The sequence below is a fragment of the Danio rerio genome, chromosome 18 (assembly GCF_049306965.1).
Source record: "Danio rerio strain Tuebingen ecotype United States chromosome 18, GRCz12tu, whole genome shotgun sequence".
Taxonomy (NCBI): domain Eukaryota; kingdom Metazoa; phylum Chordata; class Actinopteri; order Cypriniformes; family Danionidae; genus Danio; species Danio rerio.
In genome coordinates, this window is record NC_133193.1 from 48,332,501 (window position 1) to 48,354,025 (window position 21,525).

General features: G+C 33.3%; 1 long non-coding RNA gene across 2 annotated transcripts in view; it reads left to right on the top strand.

Moving 5' to 3' along the window:
• LOC141378672 (uncharacterized) overlaps window positions 1-21,525 on the top strand; it is a 107,808-nt gene that overhangs the window by 67,755 nt on the left and 18,528 nt on the right. The window contains exon 3 of one of the 2 annotated variants that reach the window (XR_012393843.1): window positions 2,212-2,319. The exons of the other annotated variant lie outside the window; for it this stretch is intronic. This is a non-coding gene — a long non-coding RNA (uncharacterized lncRNA). Of the gene's footprint in view, window positions 1-2,211; window positions 2,320-21,525 lie in introns of those variants that run through there. 2 annotated transcript variants of the gene reach the window in all.

Genomic DNA, 21,525 nt, shown 5'->3' on the forward strand with positions numbered 1-21,525 from the left:
CTTGTATTATTAGCAGAATTGTATATAATTTAAATGTATATTTACAAACCATAAACCTTTATTTTTAGGGTTTTCCTACTTAAATAAACCATTATTTTGAGACAAAAATGGCTTTTTAGTAAACAACAGAATTGTGTAAATTGTTTAAGTTCTTTCTTTAAAGAGTAATGTTTTATTTACATATATTTTTAGTTTTGTCTTTATTTTTTGTATTGTTCTACGACTGTATTTTTTGCGTTGTAATTGATACAAAAGCATGGAAGTCAGGGAGTGGAACTTATAATTTAAAATAATGAATCATGTTATTGCGAAAGATTCATTTCATTTTTTTACTGAGGGTCAGCTTTTTTCCATTAATTTATATAGTACATATGCATGGTTCATCAAACCAAATACATATATTAATTCATATCCACATCTTAATTATTAAAAAAACTTATTTACTTTTAAGTGTTTTGTGGAAAAATGAGCTAATTCGGATCTACAGTAGCCTCACTTTCTGTTACTTCAGCAGATAAAAATCTCAAAGACAACATATTTTTTAGGCGGCGCAGTGGCACAGTAGGTAGTGCTGTCGCCTCACAGCAAGAAGTTTGCTGATTCAAGCCTCGGTTGGTTCAGTTGGCGTTTCTGTGTGGAGTTTGCGTGTGCTCCGGTTTCCCCCACAGTCCAAAGACATGTGGTAAAGGTGAATTGGGTAGGCAAAATTGTCCATAGTGTATGGTGTGAATGAGTTGCGGCTGGAAGGGCATCCGCTGTGTAAAACATGTGCTGGATAAGTTGGCGGTTCATTCCGCTGTGGCGTTCCCCGATTAAAAAAGAGACTAAGCCGAAAAGAAAAAGAATGAATGAACGAACAAATTCTTTATAAAAAATATGCTTTTTTTTGCAAAAGGGTGAGATTTTTGCATTCCCGCACCAATAAATATTCATAAAATGTCATTTGTTTTATCAATAGTTAATCAATATTTGTCTATTAAAATACTATGAATCTAATTTGACTTTACTTATCAGCTATATGTAGATAAAAACATATCTTTTAGAAGAAAAGTGTCTTTTGAACACTAATGGTATCTATGGATAGTCTGGATCTACTTGTTTCAGACCCTAACCTCAATATTTACACACATCCCATTTGGGTGTGATCATGCATTCACAATGCACCCATATTGGGTTGTTCAAATCAATCATTATCATAAACTAATCTGCATGATCTAAATAAACTGAGTTACTTCCATGCGATTGGCTGATTAAATATTTGAATTAATGTAAAGTAAATAAGTGCATTTACCTTTAACATATATCATTAATTATCCTGCAAAAAATGAACTAATATCTGGCCATGTGGTGTCTAACGTCAAATTGTAGCTCTCAGTACAGTGGTGCTTAATTTTGTCAAGCTTTACACAATTTTCTTCTTATTTAGCCTACACAGAAAGCAAGGAATAAGCCTTATTGGATCCCTTTCGCACTGTATAAACACACACTCAGGCAATCAGATTTCAGCACCATCAGCGTGGACAGCTCCTGCAGTAATTGATGGAGGAGCTCTTCTTTCACTCTCTCACTGCAGTCAATAGTGCTCATTGAGCGGCCTGAAAAATAAACATCTCCCCCGGTCAAATCATAATTACTCCGCTGATTATGGAAATCCTTCATAACAAATCTATAACGGCTCCCTGACATGTTTTGTTTCCTCGTTGTTGCAGTTCAATCATTCATAACTCCAAGAGTCGGGGGCTTGATTCTTATTTATCCAAGCTGTATAAAGTCAATGTGTATTTACAATAATTTCAGATAAATGAGTCGGAATGGTTCGAAATTGCATTTTTAATAGCAAAAAAAAAAAAGAATAGAGAGAGCAGTGCTTAAATCACTTTTAATTGCTACTATTATTTAAAATGATGGAAAATATTTTTTTTCTAAAAATTATACTGTACATGCATGAATTTTAGTTTCCTTTACTTCTTTTTTTTTTAAAGATGATTAGAAAATGTCAGACAATTTTCACTAGCGATGTAACCCTCGTTGATCAATGGAGAAAACTCCCTGTCATTCACCCGGACTACATGTCCCATCGTGCTTTGCAGTAGCACACCAGTTCAGTTCACTACAGTGTAACAATACTCAACACTTGCGCGTTTGAATGGTGTATATATGGTCCGTTTTTATTGATTTATTTATTTGTTTGTTTGTTTGTTTATTTAACAGGGACAATACACTTGACGTTGTTATACAGAGACAACCGATGCCGCGCACAAAGAGCATATAGGTATGAAGCTAATTTGCAGTCCTCATCCCTGGTTAGGCTTTACGTTCAAAAACAAATACATAAATGTAAAAAAAGAAATACAATAAACATGTAAAGTAAATACAGAGCCACAAACATAAAATGCAAGTCCATCTGCATACTAAAGACAAATGTAAACCTGACCAACTTAAAAAAATAATACTTAATGTTAACATTTCTGATGATCTGAAACTGGTGTATGACTGGAGGGCATGATGGGATTTGCAGTTTGGGTGAATGAGTTGGAGTGTTTTTCAGTAATAAGCGAGGGCTACATTACTGGTGCTCACAAAACAGTCAGTTAATCAATAAAGTAATGCATATATAATATAATATAATATAATATAATATAACATAATATAATAAAAAATATATAATATAATAAATATAATTTAATATAATATAATATGAAATATAATATAATATAATATAATATAATAAAAATTATATAATATAATAAATATAATTTAATATAATATAATATAAAATATAATATAACATAATATAATAAAAAATATATAATATAATAAATATAATTTAATATAATATAATATAAAATATAATATAATATAATATATTAAATAAAATATAATGTTATATCATAAATATAATACAAAATAATAAATATTATAATTAAAATATAATATAATATAATAAATAAAAATAATAGAATATAATTAATATAAAATAATAAAATAATACATTTAATACATATAATAAATATAATAAATATAATATAAAATAACATAATATAATAAATAAAAATAATATAAAATAATATAATATATTATAATAATATAATTTAATCGATATATTTTATCATAATATAATACATATAATATAATATAATATAATATAATATAATTCTATTTTTAAAATAAATAAACCTGCCTTAAAAAATTAATGAATATTCTTCCTTTCTTCCTTCCTTTCTTCCTTTCTGCCTTCCTTCCTTCCATATGGTTTAGGGATTTTTAAATATGTATGAAAGTCTGCTATCTTTCTTTCAGCCACATGTAGTGAGATTAACAAATAAGATGTCTAATTCACACATTTTGTTTCATGAATGTTACAATCCTTAATCAGGTTCACCATCCACTACTACGAACTATCGGGCTGTTTGCTCACTTCAGTATAGTCAGTCTTGAGGACTGTAATCCGAATACACTCCAGATAGGTACAGTAAATTAGATGTTCCATAGTGTGGATTGGTAGACACCATGCAGCATCTCACTTCTCAAAATCTCTCTCAGTTTCAGGCACATTAATCTTTGATTAAAATATCCAAGTGCTCGGCAAGTGTGTGTGGTAGAAAAAAAAACATGTTCCAATTTGCCTCCCTTTTACTAATCATGCAAATGAGAATGACTAATATGCACTAATACATTCTTAATGACTTAATGAATAATGCATCGGTAGGACCATGAATTGTAAAATTTTAATATAACAACAATTTACTTGTTAATGTGTGATTATCAAACTTATGCACATTTTCAAACACCCTAAACAAGACTGGATAGACTAAAATGGAACAAAGGAAAAGTGACGTGCCAAATTTTAATGCTTCTATTCCCTGGCATTTAGGATTGAGTGCTGAGACTTTTATATACTTGTGGGTTAACTTTAAATGCACCTAAAAACTCTGATGTTATACTTGCTCTCATACCTTTATTTCTGAGTGTACAGTTCACTTTTTTTATTAGCTTTTGACAGTGAAAACACCCATAAAATGGCCCGTTTCCGCTGAGTGGTATGGTTCAGTTTGGTTAATTTTTATGGCCGTTTCCACTGTCAAAAGGCATACCGAACTGAGCCGTACCGTACCACTTTTTCAGCACCCTTTCGAAAGGGTACCAAACAGGAGAAAAGGTACCAAAAGGCGGAGCTAGATGCACAGCTGAACGCTATTGGTTTATCGAGATATGTCATTCGCTTATTCAACAAGCCAGAATGTAAACAAAAGAGCCGCCATATTTAAAGTATAAAGCCGAGCGATTACAGTGGAATTATATATACATATAATAACAAGCCATGGTCAACCCGGGCTCAAGCAAACCTTGTTGTCGTCTTAATGCACAGCCACAAAGCCAAAAAGAAGAGCAGATTTACCCTGTGCCTCGTAGTTTTTTACTTTCTATATTTCTTTGCTTTCTTGCTTGCGCTCGCCACGCGTCTATACCTGAAATAACAAACTTCTTGAGCTGATGATAATAACCTGCTCTTATTTAATGACGTGCTTTGAAACCCGATCCTGTGAGAAGCTGACAAACGCAAGAGTGAAACATTCAGAAAGAAAAGGACAAACGCGAGAGTGAAGCGCGAAAAAAAAAAAGGAGAAGCCGAAATATTATTTTTTCAGCAAACTTGAACAAACTGGCATGTTTACTGAACACAATTCTTGAGGTTAAATTGTTTTATGTTCAATCCACTTAAATTTGCAATAACCCAGCATTTTTTGCTGTGATAAAAATGGTATAAAATATAATAAGTATAATATAATAATATAATATAATATAATATAATATAATATAATATAATATAATATAATATAATTTAATATAATATAATATAATATAATATAATAGAATAGAATATAATAGAATATAAAATAATGAAATATAATAAGTGAAACAAAACATAATAAATATAATTTTATATAATATAATATAATAAAATATAATATTATATAATAGAATAAATATAATATAATATAAAATAATATAATATAATAAAATATAATATAATATAATATAAATTAATAAATCTAAAATAATAAATATAATTTAATATAATAACTAAAATATAATATAATAAATATAATATAATAAATATAATTTAATATAATATAATAATTAAAAGATAATATAATAAATATAATGTAATAAATATAATATAATATAATATAATATAATATAATATAATATAATATAATATAATAAATAAAATATAATATAATAAGTATAATATAATAAATATAATATAATATAATATAATATAATATAATATAATATAATATAATAAAATAATAAAATATAAAATCATATAATATAATAAGTAAAACAAAATATAATTAATATAATTTTATATAATATAATATAATGAAATAAAATATGATAAATAAAATAAAATATAATATAATATAATAAATATAATATAATATAATATAATAAATATAATAAATATAATTTAATATAATATAATAATTAAAAGATAATAAATATAATGTAATAAAAATAATCAAATATAATATAATATTATAAATATAATACAAAATAATAAAATATAATATAATATAATATAATATAATATAATATAATATAATATAATATAATATAATATAATATAATAACTGTGATTCCAACTAACTGTGATTTAGTCTTATTCTAGACGAAGAAAAAATCTGTAGCAAAAAATTAAAGTTTGAGTCATAGCAAGAAGCTTTTGCTCTTGTTCAGCAGATGTGTAGTCTGAAGACAGTTGACAGTGTTGAGTTTGCTCTGCTGGTGTTTGGGTCCGAGCCATGTTTGAGTGAGTGAGTCGTGACTGCAGTTTCACACTGTGTCTGTCTGTGAAAAGACTGTTAGACAGAGGAGCTGTCGAGTGTGTGTGTGTGTGTGTGTGTGTGTGTGTGTGTGTGTGTGTGTGTGTGTGTGTGTGTGTGTGTGTGTTTCCTTACAGCCGCTCAGCTTGATGGACACACATTATCAAATGTCATCCTGACGGCTCACAGTACGGTGGAGGAGCAGAGACAGGCAGACACAGAGAACATAACGCCAACAGGCAAGACACGCAAGGAGAGAAAAAGATAAAAGTCTGCATCTTCAAAGAGAGATGAGTCTTTCTTAAAGTAGAAAACACAGTTTGGGTGTCTCTCAGCCATGTCAGCACTGCATCAGTTCTGCATCCTGCAGCCACTGAGATGAAATGCACAAGTCAGATGCTGTAATGACAAACTGCAAAGCCGAAAAAAGAAACTTGTTCCATGCGATACTTTGAAGGAATAGTTCAACCAAAAATGAAAATGTATTCACTATTTACTCACACTCAAGGGTCATATGAGGTTTTTTTTATTCTGTTAAACACTACAGAAGATATTTTCAGAATCATTGATTTCCATTGGATTTTCCATAAAAACAATGGAAGTTAATGGTTAAAGGTTTCCAAATAATATCCTATTTTGTGTTCAAAAGATGAAAGAAACTCAAACAGGTTTGTAACAATAAAGGGGGAGCAATGATGAGTCATATGTTATTATTTTTTACACTTATTATTATAAAAATAATTATAGATATATTGGTAGGTAGGTTGGTTAGTTGGTTGGTTGTTTTTTTTCGTTGCCTTGTTTGTTGGTAGGTTTGTTTGTTTGTTCGTTGATTGGTTGGTTGGCTGGTTGGTTCGTTCGTTGGTTCTTTTGCTCGTTTCTTTGTTCGTTTATTTGTTCTGTCTGGTTCTTTAATCTGATTGGCTGATAGCCATGAGATATTTTGTCAGTAACAGCACACAAATGCCTCTTTACTGTATTACTTCGCTCACATACAAGCAGAGGACGCTCTACAGTTTGACAAATATTCCTGCTGTTGGGCAACATAATGTACTATTGGGGCTTTTTAATCAAGATTGTAGTTGTTTAGATTGCAACTTATGCAGTTTATTTATGAGGATAGTGCCTATTTCAAAATATTTATAATTTCTGAAAGTGTCAGTGTTCGTCAAAGATGGTTGACATTGTCTATCCACAAGATAGCACCAGAACCGCATAATAAGCACTTGCTTAGAAAATAAAACTGTGTGTTTTCTAACTACATCTGATCAAATCATTATTATACTGGTAAGTGATATTCTAAGTTGATCTCTTTCTTTTGTATAGATTGCAACTATGCAGTTTATTTATAAAGACAGTGCCTATTTCAATACAGATAATCTCCAATCCCTTTTCTCAACAGTGTTCTTCAGAGACCTCACCCCGAACACCCCCTCCTTATTACAAACACAACAGCAGTCTGGTAGTGATTGCGCTGCTTTTTTCAGGGTTAATTATTGTGATATCTCGATTGCAACAGAGAAAAACTGTAGACTATAATATAATAGACTGTATTAAGGAGACTCTGTAGACGGAAGACATTTCATGTCAAGTTCAGCCTTATAATCTTAAAATGTCAGCAAAATCAGCTGTTTTGTCATCACTTTAGACGTTACACTTGAGAATCATTTAAATACTAGCTCTAAAGTGACGTTGGTGAATTAGTAACGGCTTCTGCTGTTTTGACGTCAGCTGCAGACGTGAATGAATGGCAGAAGAAAGTAGTTTTAAAAAGGGTTTTAGACTCTCTGTGTTTGATTTTCTTTTTTATATACACGATTGTGCCGTTGAACGGCTGCATAAACTCAATATCACACTCGAAGCAGTGCAATAAGGCTGTATATAAGCACTGGTGAGATGCTAAGGCACTCAGCCTGCGGCCTCGTGCCAATGCACGCCTCCCAACAGTGCTGATATACAGCCATATCGCACTGCTACTCCTTGTGTGATATTGCTCATATATCATTCATTCATTCATTTTTTTTTTATTCATTCATTCATTCATTCAGCATTTGTTTTTACACAGCGGATGCCTGTATTTATAATATATGTATTTATTTTATTTTTTTCCCTGTTAAATTATTGTTCTGTATTGTAAAAACTAAACTTAATATTAATAAATGTAAATATATATATATATATATATATATTACAGTTGAAGTCAGAATTACTAGCCCTCTGTTTATTTTTTTCTCCAATTTCTGTTTAACGGAGAGACTTTTTTCAACACGTTTCTAAACATAATAGTTTTAAAAACTCATTTCTAATTACTGATTTATTTTGTCTTTGCCATGATGACAGTAAATAATATTTTACCAGATATTTTTAAAGACACTTTTATATAGCTTAAAGTGACATTTAAAGGCTTAACTAGGTTAATTAGGTTAACTAGGCAGGTTAGTGTAATTAGGCAAGTTATTGTATAATGATGGTCTGCTCTGTAGACTATCGACAAAAAGGGCTAATATTTTTGTCCGTAAAATGGCATTTAAAAAATGTAAAACTATTCTAGCCAGAAATAAAACAAATGAGACTTTCAAAAATATTTTCAGACATACTGTGAACATTTCCTTGTGCTGTTAAACATCATATAAGTATATATATAATATAACTAAATTTTTTCTTGTTCCTTAAAAGCACGGTTCTTAATGTTCTATTTAGCAGCAAAAAAAGGTTCTGCTATTGTCACAAGCTGAAGAACCTTAATTTTGTACTAGAATCATTGTGCATTATATTGCTGAATTAGCATAAAAAAGTCATGCAAAGTTACAAACTCACTCCAAAGTGTTTCTCTATTTCAATAAGCACTGTTTCTGAACTCTCTCAAATGAGTTTTCTTCCAAGAATTACACCTCACAATATATATAGAATTTAAATAATTACCACCCAAGGCATGCTCAAGGGGGGAGAGGACTGTTTGAGTTGAAGAAAATGTCATGGCAGAAAGACTGGCATGCTTATTTATTTATTGGTCTTCTGCGATAGGTGAAACATCCAATAGGAGCAGAGAACATACTGAAATGAAAGGGAGATGATTGTGCTGCTACTGCTGGACTTATGAAGTGCAGGAAAGCTCTGTGGAGCTATGGCAACAGAGTATGCTTGTCTTTATATGACATTGAGCCACTACCATTAGAAATAAAAAAAGAAAAATGTTGGTTATCCGTAATGTATTGTAAGTGCTTTAAAAGTAGGAGAGTACTGACATGTACATATTGGAGATTGATTTAGATGCTTTTTTTCTCCAAAAATAATGTAATCAATTAATCAAAGGCTTTATAATAATAATAATAATAGTAATAATAATAATAATAATAATAATATTATTATCATAATTTTTACGATTGACCAGGTGGATGGGAGGCAAAAAAGTGTCACAGAAGCCGCTGGTGAAAGTATTATTATTATTATTATTATTATTATTATTATTATTATTATTATTATTATTGTTATTATTATTATTATTATTATTTATTTGTTTTTATCATTAATATTTTTACTTTTATTATTATTAATTTTATTATTATTATTATTATTATTATTATTTATGTTTGTTGTTATTATTTATGTTTGTTGTTGTTGTTATTATGTGTTGTTGTTGTAGTAATAATCATAATAACAACAATAATAATAATAATAATAGCTTTTAATTAATTGCACAGCCCCAGATGAAGAATACATATTACAGTACATTATTATCATTATTATTATTATTTGTTTATTTAAATTATTATTATTTATTATAATTATTATTATTATTATTATTAATATCATTATTATCATTATTATTTATCTTTATACGTATTATTAATATTATTTATTTGTATTATTATTTATTTATTTTATTATTGTTGTTGTTGTTGTTTATGTTTGTGGTTATTTATTATTAATTTATTATTTATTTATTATTATGTATTATTATTATTAATATTTTAAACTCAAATTAATGTTAATAATTCAATAAAAAAATATATATTCTAAAAACAATACAAATACTTTTAAGTTTCTATAAAGTACTTTAAAAGCATGTTTTTATGGAGCCTTATGAAAAGTGTTCTGCTATTGGTGCAAGCTGAAAACCCCCTATTTGGTACTGTTTAGAATCATTTTCTTTAAGAGTATAGAGCATAATATTGGTGTTTTAGCTTAAAATGAACAATTTATATTCACATTAGTTTTTCCCTAAAAAAATAATGTAATCTCTATCTATGGCTGTACAATTAACGAAAGGCCATTTTTATACGCATTTAAAACCTAAAGGTCTAGTATAAAATTCAAATCGAAGCCAATCTAATGGATTATAATAATTAGTAATTGACGATAATGATAGATGTTTGTGTCGCTTCTCAGTGAACTACAGCTCTATGTTGCTGCTTTATCTGAAAGCACATGAAAATACAACAAAGAATATTGTGTTTTGCTTGCATGCTGAAATCAATGCAGCTCCAGACATGTGTAGCTTGAAGAATTTGATTAATAACTTCTCATTTTTAATGCATACATCAAAAAAAGCCTCATTACACAACAAATACATTCACTTAAACCCTTTTTTTCTGCAGGACCCCTCTACAGTTAGATCACTGGAATAATATGCCTTCTCTATACTAACAGATGAACCAACTAGCAGGGGAAGTTTTAAACCTCAAAAAATGCTTCACTGATTTGATCGATTGTTAAATACCGGATGTGAATGTTAAATTTATAAAGATAGTTCACCCAAAACTAAAGATTCTGTCATCATTTACTCGTCCTTAAGTGATCTTTGTGAGTTTCTAGATGTTTTTGAGTTTCTAGATATTCTGAAGAAAGATGAAAAGCTATAACCTTTGCCTTCTAGCTGAAACACAAATACTGTGAAAGTCAGTGGTTACAGGTTTTCAGCATTCTTCAGAATATCTTCTTTTGTGTTCAACAGAATAAAGGAACTTGGGTTTAATAGAAGTAAAGAGTGAAATTGAAAGAACTCTCCATTTAAACCGTTTATTTTCAGGCGATTTAATTATTAATATTTTTGAAAGTTACAGTATGTTTTCATAATATTGTACTTGATCTCGAAAGATCAGGTATGATTCATCACGGATAAACAACACGGAATTACAATGCAGTTCATGAAGTGACTTCACCCATGCACTCATATTATTTTATGTACAATGTTATTTTCTGCTGGCAGCAGAAAGTGGGCTATATGTTCACTCATGCACAGCTTGACTTAAGGCTTATATAAACAGACTGCCTCGGCTTTCCTATTGTATTAGTCATTTATGTGTGGGAAAACACACACACACATTCAAAGTTCTGTTACACAATCGTTTATTTTCTGATGAAAACTTTAGATCGATTCTGAGCTGGTGTCTCATTCACCAAAGCCACAAAAATCCTACACACTGTTTGTTTAAACTACTTATTTAAAACGAGCTGGAACAACACAATTCTTGAGGTTTTTTTGGGCACAACTTAATTGTTTTATGTTCAATCCACTTAAATTTGTAGAAACTAATAAGTTAACTTAATACCTACAAATCGATTGTGTGGAACTCAGCATTTATTACAGTGAAGAATAATATGACACTGTAAAAAAATGCTGGGTTCCACACAATTCATTCATGTTGTTCCAACACAAATCAATTAAGCTAACATAACAAATTTAAGTTGATTGAGCATAAAACAATTAAATAGTCCCAAAAAAAATACTTAAAAGTTGTGTTTTTTCAGCTCATTTTAAATAAGTAGTTTAAACAATCAGCACAAATCTTTTCAAGATAGGCTCATTTTAAAAAACGTACCCCTATCTACATTTCTGGAGATCACAAATTATGTACCCAGAGGTACGCACATGGCTGCATTTCATCTTTAAAATAAACGCAAAGTGGCGGTATGATGCTGTTCCTTTTTGTGCTACCAGCTGACTGCTTACATCCGTATGGATGGCTTTCCCGCTGTTACCAGTTTGTCTGGTAGCTCACCATGTCGGCAGACTTGAGATGCAGAGAGGAGCTGACCAGCACGACATGATCAAAAAGTTAAAAAAAAAGTAAAAACACAAGCCCAAAAATAGAATCAAGAGTAAATAAGAGGGTGAGAATGTGATAAAACGTGATAAAAATAATGCAAGGGCTTTTGTTTTTTCTGGATTGATTTTTAATTGGTTTAGGGAAGTGGGTGGGCGGGTCAATCAGTGCTTTTGAAACCACTTTTGGTTGGGTTTAGGGAAGGTGGAGAGTGGGTCAGTCGATTGGTCTGTCAGTTGACCTCTGGTGGATGTGAGAAGAGCAGGCGAGAATGGCACTATGAGAGAAATTTGAAACCGCAAAAAGCAAACACTGGTGGATTTGTGAAAACAAAAACTGAAAAAAAAAAAAAAACGTATCTCCTGGGATGTGTTTGGCGCTCTCCAGAAATGTATATAGCTGTATGTTTTCAGAATGAGCCTGGGTTAAATCTTTTTTTGAGTGAAGAACTTTTATTCTGCTGTAATGACAAACATACTGGGTGCAGACATCAAATATTGATTTGAATTTAAATTGGTTCATAATTTGTATATTATCCTGAATTTTAAGTACATACAGTAGGGAAAATAAGTACTGAACACGTCACTGTTTCAATAAAACATATTTCTAGAGGTGCTGTTGACTTGAAATTTTCCCCGGATGTTGGTAACAATCAAAGAAACCCAAATATGCAAAGAAAAAAATCGAAGTAGTTTACAAATGAAGTTATAAAATAAAATGACACAGGGAAAAAGTATTAAACACATGAAGAAAGGGAGGTGTAGATTGTAAATGAATATCAGCTGCTTCAGTCCAACATCTACATTAGCAGGATGATGCAGATGAAACCAGGGTGGACATTTCAGCAAGACAATGATTCAAAACACAGCCAAGGAAACTCTCAAATGATTTCAGAGAAAGAAAATCAAGCTGTAGAATGGCCCTGCCAATCACCTGACTTGAATCCAATAGAGAATACAAAATAAAGCTCAGATCTGATAGACGAGACCCACAGAACCATCAGATTTTTACACTCTGTTGAAGCCTGTGGAAAAAACCCACACCTGAGCAATGCATGGGACTTCATCCTCCATATGAGAGGCATTTTTAAGCTGCCATCATCAAAAAAGCCTTTTATTTAAAGTATTAAACATGCTTCAGTGATTCAGAACTTTCTCCTTGTGTCATTCCATTTTTATTAAACATGACAAATTTTTCAGATATTATTTTTTTGTTTTTATTTTATTTTTGTATTGTTTGAGTTTTTCGCAAAATCTGGTTCAATTCCACGTCAACAGCGCCTTTAGAAATATTATTCCCAGGAAAAACAGGATGTGTTCAATATTTATTTTCGCCTGATGTATGCTGTGAGAAAAAAAAGTACATTACAGTGAAAAAAAAAAAAAAACACCCTAGCAACTAGACCACTGGTCTCATTTGTGCAAATGAGTGGGATGATTCACAGAATTGTACAGGGAATAGAGTATATATGGCTACCTGGTGCTGGAAAATGCAAAGTCGTTTCATAAAAAAAAAGTGTTTTGACTTTAAATTAAAATGTTTGTGTTATATAAACCATTCATATTCTTCCTTACCATTCTGCTTTCAAACTCTTTAATTGCTTGTGTTTTGCCTATAAAAGTATACTGCCTATAACAATGGCTTAAAATTCACATTGTTTTACTATTATAGTTACATATTCAGTGGCATGTTGGCTCAGTGGTTAGCACTGTCACCTCACAGCAAGAAGGTCTCTAGGAGTTTGCATGTCCTCCTCAAGTTAGTGTGGGTTTCAACCGGGTGCTCTGGTTTCCCTCACAGACATGTGCTTTACTTGGTGAATTGGGTAAACAAAATTGGGTGTAGTGTTTGAATGTGTGAATGAGTGTGTATGGGTGTTTTCCAGTACTGGGTTGCGGTTGAAAAGCTGTCGCTGCGTAAAACATATACCAGAATAGTTGGTGGTAGATTCCGCTGTTGCGACCACTGATAAATAAGGGAGTAAGCTGAAGGAAAATGAACGAATGCACTCTTAAATTCACACAAAAAACACACCTGAAATTGTCTGATTTTTGTGAAAGAAATAAGCGATTTTTGTTCTATTTTTATGAAATCAAATAAGATTTGTAATGTATAGTGGATCAAAATATCTCATGCAAACAATTCATTATGGTTAATCCTCCACCCTGGCTTGAATGAAATACGACTGAAACATTGCAGATGTGAGAGCTGTGTGTGGCGTTATAGATTTTAATTGGTTTAGAGGAAACGTGAGTGGAATGGCTCCTCGGGCTGCTTTAAATGAATCATATACGAACCACTGCTACATAAACATCGGCTGGTGTGTGTGTGTGCGTGCAAGTATGTGTGTGCGATCATCTTAAGCATCAGCTCAATGGACTGATTCAGTTGCCAATTAGCACATTACTGCAAACAGATGGCCACTATCAAAAAGTAATTAAATGTCGTATTTTTTATTAAGAGCGAATTCAAAATGCAACACCAGTATCATCATCATCAGAGCAAAGCATTTTATCCCTTCTATATTCGTACACTTATTTGTTAACTATTATAACGTCAATTTCCTAAAGCACTGAAGCCATGTCATCAATCAGGATGGCGATGCAATGGGAGATAATGTGGCTCAGACTTCGAGAGTGAATGCATTCGGTTTCCTTCAATGGTCTGCAGCACGATGTTATAAATGACTAGGCATGAGTGACTGATGAAGGTCTCTTTAAAGCTGGAAATCCCAGTATACACTTGTAGGCAGCAAAAAATTGATCATTGCCAAAAGAGCTACAACTTCTGGCAAGCGTTAGCCATTAGTCTTCTGAACCGAACAAATATTGCTGCCCCTATCATGCGATTTCAGATTTTATTATTTGTAATAGTCAAAGTGCAGCATAAGTAGTTATACAGTTGAAGTCAGAATTATTAGCCCTCCTGAATTATTAGCCCCCTGTATATTTTTTCCACAAGTTCTGTTTACCAGAATGAAGACATTTCTAAACATAATAATTTTAATAACTATTTTGTAATGTCTGATTTCTTTTATATTTGATTTCTTTTAAAGTGCAATATAAAGGCTTAACTAGGTTAACTAGGCAGGTTAGGGTTAGAGCTGCACAATTAATCGGGAAGAAAAACGCGATCTCTATTCGACCCCCTAGACGATCTTAATCCAGCATTTCTATGATTCTGTCAATCATATTTTCAAGTTCAGGAGAGAAGCAAAGAGTCTTTTCATTGTTTCACATACGTTGCTCAGCGACATGGACACCTCCAAATGATGTTAAAAGAGTCACATCCTGTTTTTATTAGGTATAATTCACCTAAAAATGTCATTTTTTACATCTACAGAATCGTTGGAGAATCATGATCTTTATTTTAAGCAAAAAAAATCACGATTCTCATTTTAGCCGGAATTGTGCAGCTCTTGTTAGGGTAATTAGGCATTGTATGATGATGGTTTGTTTTGTAGACCATCAAAAAAAAATATTAAGGGGGCTAATAATTTTGACCTTAAAATGGTTTAAAAAATTAAAACTGCTTTAATTCTAGCCAAAATAAAACAAATAAGACTTTGCGTTTCTATTCGGTTTTTAATGCGCATATACAAAATGCGCATAAAAATAGGTGGATGGAAACAAAGATACTGTAAATGTTCAATTAGAGACAAATTTTGTCATCATTTACTCAACCATCACTCAACCATTACTCACTGAAGCTAAGCAGGGCTGAGCCTGGTCAGTACCTGGATGGGAGACCACTAGGGAACACTAGGTTGCTGTTGGAAGTGGTGTTAGTGAGGCCAGCAGGGGGCGCTCAACCTGTGGTCTAATGCCCCAGTAAAAGTGAAGGGAACACTACACTGTCAGTGGGCGCCGTCTTTCGGATGAGACGTTAAACCGAGGTCCTGACTCTCTGGGGTCATTAAAAATGTCACGGAACTTCTCGTAAAGAGCAGGGGTGTAACCCCGGTGTCCTGGCCAAAGTCCCTCTATCGGCCCTTACGATCATAGCCTCCCAATCATCCCCATCCACCGAATTGGCTCTATCACTGTCACTTCACTCCACCAATAGCGAGTGTGTGGTGAGCGCACTGGCGCCGTTGTCCTGTGGCAGCCGTCGCATTATCCAAGTGGATGCTGCACACTAGTGGTGGTGTGGAGAAAGCCCCCTCATGATTGTGAAGCGCTTTGGGTGTATGGCCATACACAATAAATGGTCTATATAAATACACATTACATTACATTACATCACTTGTTCTAAACCTTTATAAGTCACTTTCTTCATTTGAACACAATATATTTTGACGAAACCTACTGTACAACCAGCCTGGTCTCACGAGAAAACGTAAGTATTTTACGTTTTGCCAGTTTAGTGGCTAATTCGTACGAGTTCAGTCGTACAAAATGATATGATTTTAAAAAGGAGGCGTGGCACCTAACCCCACCCCTAAACCCAACCTCCATTGGGGGATGAGCAAATCATACCAAATTGTACGAATTAGATCGTACGAAATTATACGAATTTGCCACTAAACCAAAAAGTTACGAATTGCCGTGAGATTGTGTTGGTATAACCTTTGACTTCCACAGCATTTTATTACCTACTATAGAAGTTAATGGTTACAGGTATTCAGTTTTCTTCAAAACGCCTTCTTCATATTTTCATGTTAAATAAAAAGAAACAAACAGTTGTAAACAATGACAGAATTCACATTTTGGGGTCTACAATCCTTTTAAACAAACCAAAGCTAAGAAAAATATCCAGTAGAATCATTGAGATGTCATTTTATAATCAAATCAAATGTAAAATTTGTGCAATTCGCAAATGAAACCAATAGAAGTTATAACTGCGAATATATAAAGATTCATGTATTTCATTTCTTGACATTGACAGCACAGACCTACTGTACTTGCATGTCTCTGCTATGATATGTTCCCTCCAGGGACTATTTCAGTAAATATTGCCTGAAAAGAGGCTGAGATAAAGCCTGCAGTAGGATTTCTTTGAGGCTGAGATGGAAAGAAGGAGATCTTCAGTTGTTATTCGGCGGTAGGTCGATAAAAATAGCAGTGAAATATATTCTCTCCTGTCACACGGCACTCCAGACTGGCACTGACAAAAAAGGCTGTGATGAAACTATTGTATTCCTTTGTTTAAAAAAAAGTTATTAATTATTTGCTACTCATTTTTTTTATTAAATGTCTTTAACTACTACTACATTTGATACAATACATATACACTCACCGGCCACTTTAATAGGTACACCTGTCCAACTGCTTGTTAACGCAAATTTCTAATCAGCCAATCACATGGCAGCAACTCAGTCTGTTTAGGCATGTAGACATGGTCAAGACGATCTGCTGCAACAGTATCTCAAATAACTACTCAATACAACCGAGGTCTGCAGAAGAGCATCTCTGAATGCACAACACATCCAACCTTGAGGCGGATGGGCTACAGCAGCAGAAGGCCACTCCTGTCAGCTAAGAACAGGAAACTGAGGCTACAATTCGCACAGGCTCACAAAATTTGGACAATAGAAGATTGGAAAAAACGTTGCCTGGTCTGATGATTCTCGATTTCTGCAGCGACATTCGGTTGGTAGGGTCAGAATTTGGCATCAACAACATGATAGCATGGATCCATCCTGCCTTATATGAATGGTTTAGGCTGGTGGTGGGGGTTTAATGGTGTGGGGGATATTTTCTTGGCACACTATGGGCTCATTAGTACCAATTGAGCGGTGTGTCAACGCACCAGCCTACCTGAGTATTGTTGCTGACCATGTCCATCCCTTAATGTCCGCAGTGTACCCATCTTTTGATGACTACTTCCAGCAGGACAACGCACCATGTCATAAAACGCGTATCATCTCAGACTGGTTTCTTGAACATGACAATGAGTTCACTGTACTCAAATGGCCTCCACAGGCACCAGATCTCAATCCAATAGAGCATCTTTGGGATGTGGTGGAACGGGAGATTCACATCATGGATGTGCAGCCGACAAATCTGCAGCAACTGCGTGATACTATTATGTCAATATGGAGTAAGGAAGAATATTTCCAGTACCTTGTTGAATCTATGCCACGAAAGAATAAGGCAATTTTGAAGGCAAAAGGGGGTTCAACCCAGTACTATTAGAGTGTACCTAATAAAGTGGCCAGTGAGTGTATTGTGACAATGTGGGTTTTCTAAATACCTGCATGTAATTACAGCTGTATTTCAGTAGTTACTGCTAATTATGCATGACCCCTTAAACCCACCCACCCACACAATTAAAACCTGTACCAACCTCAACCATACCCCGCATCAATTGCAGCAAACTGTTTACGAGACAACATGAAAATGATGAGTTCACTATGATGTTAGTAGATAAACGTAATAAAAATATTTTAAGAATACATAATTTCTATATACATAAAATAGTATATTATATAAATGTACTTATTTAATTAGTGAAATGTTGCAGTAATAGGAGATTATACTTTTTCAAAATTGAAAAAACACTGCAGAATTTACTTGTACATTTACAGTTTTCTTTTTTGTGATTCGTGTTTTAATTTTTCACTGTTTAATTATGCTTTTGAATTGCATGATGGGACCTATGGCAACTTTTAAGTATGAAAAGTTTGAAAAAGTGACTTTTATTAACATGTTTCATAGTTTAAAGTGAAATATTGTCTGGATTGGTGTTGTATAATATGATACAAAAACCTTATGTTATACTCAACCCAGGCTCATTCTGAAAACGTACCCCTATATACATTTCTGGAGAGTGCTAAATATGTTCCAGAAGCTACGTTTCAATTGCGGTTTTCATTTTTCTCGAATCTGTCAGAGGCCGCTGTGTACACTTTTTGAAATTGCATGTATCTCCCGCACATGCCATTCGCGCCTGCTCTTCTCACGCTAATCCCCCAGAGGTCACTGTCGACTGACAGAATGACTGTCTGACTGACCAATTGACAGACTTACTCTCCTCCTTCCCTAAACCCAACCAATAGTGTTTTCAAAAGTAATTCAGAAAAAGAAAAATCCTTGCAGCAGGCAGATTTTTACCACGTTTCCGGATTTTACCACCTTCTCACCCTATTATTTAGTTGTTTATTTTATTTCTTGCCTTTTGTTTTTGTCTTACCTGCTTTCTGGAGCCGTTCTTCACGGGACTTAAATCCAGTCATTATGGTCAACTCTTTTCCACGTCACAAGTCCCCCAACATATGTGGCAAGCCACTGGACAAACTGGTGACAGCCAAAAAGCAGTCCACACGGAGGTAAGCAGTCAGCTGGAAGAGCGAAAAGGAACGGCGTCATTTTACCTCGTAGAATTCATTTTAAAGATAAAATGCAGTCATATGTATCTCTGGCTACATAATTTGCGACCTCCAGAAATGTATATAGGGCTTCGTTTTCAGAATGAGCCTGTGTTGATTCTGCCAGTAAATTTTACAGATTTATTTCTACATTTCTTATTTCTTATACATTATATTGTTTCAAACTGCTAAAATGTCAATAAAAGTCACTTTGTTAAACTGTAGAGTTGAGTTTTCAACATCAAAAGTCGACACAGCAGAGATTAACATCCCATAATGCAATTCACATCTGTAAATAATCGTAAAACACTTTTGATTAACATATTTCTTTTTGCAGTGTGTATTACTTTCATTTTGCACAATATTCAAAGTGCAGAGAAATACTTCTCTGCCATTTTCAGTCCAATTTTAAGAGTCTGTAATTACAGACTTAATGACTCTCTCAAAATCTCTCAGTGTTTGATTCATCAAAATAGTTGGATGTGTCCATAACTAGATCCTTCATCTGTTTTTTCATAATTATGATTCATGTATCAAATTTCAGGCGTGGGACTGAAAACCTGTTACATTTTCCGAGGTCACAAATTGCACACATATAAATTTCTTCTTGATTGCACTCTTAATTATTATAATTTTCTTCCTCTTCGTGATCTCTAGATGGAGGTGGAAACAGAATATCTCCTTTTCTCACTCTCTGTTCAGACCAGAGAAGCATGAAGCTCTTCAGAAATTTATGGATTAAATCTTTCTGCAATGGTGGCTCAGTGGTTAGCCCTGCCGCCTCACAGCAAGAAGATCGCTGGTTCAAGTCCCGGCTGGGCCAGTTGGCATTTCTATGTGGAGTTTCATGTTCTTCCCGTGTTGGCATGGGTTTCCTCCGGGTGGTCCGGTTTCCAGTCCAAAGATATGCGTGTGTGTGTGTGTGTGTGTGTGTGTGTGTGTGTGTGTGTGTGTGTGTGTGTTTACAGTAGTTTGAATGATAAATATGAATTTGTTGCTAAATCGTTAGCGGTGCCAAACAGCATTTCACGTTTTTTACATCTTTGCTGCAACATACCGTTAAGGCTAGACACTGTGCATGTCATGATCAATTTTAACAAATAAAAACTCACAGGCTATACAGCTTCTGCTTGTTGGAGCTGCTCCTTCTTTGAGGAGATTTTAACCGAATCCAGCACTGAACTGGAAAAGATTCTGAAAGCTTTGTCAAATCATGCTTGCTGTGTATTTTATAATTCTCTGGAACATAATTAATTTTAAACTGTAAGCACTTCTGTCTTTGTGTCGTGTCCTTTGGAAATTTGGAAAGCCCAAGTACAAAAACTGAAGAAGCTCTGTGGCAATAGCAGTGTTTGGACGGCATTTCAGTTCCGTGTACATTACAGCGCTTCTGGCCACGCCCCTTAGCTGCACAGTGTGTGCGCGTGGTAGAAGTATGTTTGTGATCTCACAGGCCCGGAAGTATTTTTTTGTAGTCCCTAAAATTTGTTCATTGTAGGCTTTGCTAAGCTAACTCTGTAAAAACCAAGGTGTCCCTTTGCATTTATCCTTTTACATTCTTTTTACATTACATTTACAGCGTTTTATATTCTGACATGATGTTTTGTTCACACAGCTACATTACACATCAACTAAAGTTTAAAATATGATATTGTAGTGGACCACCCGTTATACATTATTTGGCAAATAGTTACCACAATGTTGACTTAAGGAATACCTTCAGAATGATCCATAATGTCTCAAATTAATTTACACTCTTGCGTATGCCTAAAGATTTTTACTTTTCTTTCTTCGTTGTCAGCCGGACGCGAGGCAGGAGGGACAGGAGCATTAATATGGGCACACTGAGCTGAATTGAAAGAGGAGAAGTGCTTTGCAGAGTCATGAGGAATTTGTTGCTGATGTTTCTGTTCTCGGATTGAAAGTTAAATAAATGAAGCCTCCGGCTTGTCACTTTTTCTATTACTTTCTCTCCCCTGACAAACATGAGCTTATCGTGTTTTTAACTCTGTTTTCCAGCATATGCAATTATCTGGCTGCTACATATGCAGCTGTAGCTTCGGAAAGATTATAAACGTAATACTCCATGGTGCCAAAGATGCAGTTTTCCCCAAGTTTACCACAAGTTATAGTTTAAAAATAAATTGTGCAGATTCCAAATGGCAAATGTTTTGAGTTATCTTTTATAGTGAAAGCTACTTCGTAGAGTTAAGTGGATCTAATTGGATTTGCATGGTAAACATTAAAATACTGTTTAAAAGGTATTATTAGTTTATTTTATACATTAAGTTCATACTCCCAAAATAATTCCGCATAAATCCGCAGATTTGTTTTCTAA